This window comes from Thalassophryne amazonica, chromosome 14 (assembly GCF_902500255.1).
Source record: "Thalassophryne amazonica chromosome 14, fThaAma1.1, whole genome shotgun sequence".
In the NCBI taxonomy this organism is placed as follows: Eukaryota; Metazoa; Chordata; class Actinopteri; order Batrachoidiformes; family Batrachoididae; genus Thalassophryne; species Thalassophryne amazonica.
In genome coordinates, this window is record NC_047116.1 from 21,317,088 (window position 1) to 21,318,878 (window position 1,791).

Sequence of the window (1,791 nt, forward strand, 5' to 3'; positions counted from 1 at the left end):
GCGCGAATGCAAAAAAGCAGTCCTACATATTTGCTTAATATGCGCATTGAAGGACATATCCTGATCAAAAATGACTCCAAGATTTCTCACAGTATTACTAGAGGTCAGGGTAATGCCATCCAGAGTAAGGATCTGGTTAGACACCATGTTTCTAAGATTTGTGGGGCCAAGTACAATAACTTCAGTTTTATCTGAATATAAAAGCAGGAAATTAGAGGTCATCCATTTCTTTATGTCTGTAAGACATTCCTGCAGTTTAACTAATTGGTGTGTGTCCTCTGGCTTCATGGATAGATAAAGCTGGGTATCATCTGCGTAACAATGAAAATTTAAGCAATGCTTTCTAATAATACTGCCTAAGGGAAGCATGTATAAAGTGAATAAAATTGGTCCTAGCACAGAACCTTGTGGAACTCCATAATTAACCTTAGTCTGTGAAGAAGACTCCCCATTTACATGAACAAACTGTAATCTATTAGATAAATATGATTCAAACCAAAGCAGCACAGTGCCTTTAATACCTATGGCATGCTCTAATCTCTGGAATAAAGTTTTATGGTCAACAGTATCAAAAGCAGCACTGAGGTCTAACAGAACAAGCACAGAGAGGAGTCCACTGTCTGAGGCCATAAGAAGATCATTTGTAATCTTCACTAATGCTGTTTCTGTACTACGATGAATTCTGAAACCTGACTGAAACTCTTCAAATAGACCATTCCTCTGCAGATGATCAGTTAGCTGTTTTACAACTACCCTTTCAAGAATTTTTGAGAGAAAAGGAAGGTTGGAGATTGGCCTATAATTAGCTAAGATAGCTGGGTCAAGTGATGGCTTTTTATGTAATGGTTTAATTACTGCCACCTTAAAAGCCTGTGTACATAGCCAACTAATAAAGATAGACTTATCATTTTTTAAGATCGAAGCATTAATTAATGGTAGGGCTTCCTTGAGTAGCCTGGTAGGAATGGGGTCTAACAGACATGATGGTTTGGAGGAAGTAACTAATAAAAATAACTCAGACAGAACAATCGGAGAGAAAGAGTCTAACCAAATACCAGCATTATTGAAAGCAGCCAAAGATAACGATATGTCTTTGGGATGGTTAGGATGAGAAGAGTGGCAGGAGACAAGCTGAGGAGCATCGACGTATCAAATAAGATGAGATCTTTAGACAAGTATGTGCAGACAGACGTGCACGACTTCCTGTTTATATTTATAATACATAGAGGAGAAATGCCGCATTTCATTTTACTGAGGCAGTGGATGTTTTATTATAAATAGGCCACTACAAATTGTGTAATGGTGGTGTTTTCTGTGTTAAAGATTATTGCATGAAAATAAAGAAACACAGACCCAAACAGCTCACAGAGAATGACTGAATCACATTTATGCATGTCTGCACAAATCATGCAATACTGAGTATGTTAGCAGTTTCAAATGTGCAAAATTCTAGACACATATCAGCCCCCGATAAATCATGTGTGTGCAAACCTATTTATTGCATGTTCAACACCTGCAATATTGTGCACTTGGGTGGACGAACCCTCAAACTGCCTATGAATGTGTTAAATGGACAATATGTGTTATTGTGCACATTGGACAGACACAATCCTCCTCCAACCTTTAGTATATCAGTAATGTATAACATGTGTGTCCCTAAAACTTTACTACAGGTAGTGCACGTGCACCAGGAGACTGTGGATTTGTATTTGGAGGATATCATCCTGGGAACAACTGACCACACAGGCGACCAACAGGCCAGAGAGGAAATCCACAGGATGGCAAGAGAGG

At 38.7% G+C, this 1,791-nt stretch overlaps 1 long non-coding RNA gene across 1 annotated transcript; it reads left to right on the top strand.

The window, feature by feature from the left end:
- The first annotated feature begins 995 nt into the window (after positions 1–995).
- On the top strand, positions 996–1,791 carry LOC117524644. Its single transcript, XR_004564816.1, has 2 exons — positions 996–1,175; positions 1,674–1,791. It is a non-coding gene; the product is annotated as an uncharacterized LOC117524644 (long non-coding RNA).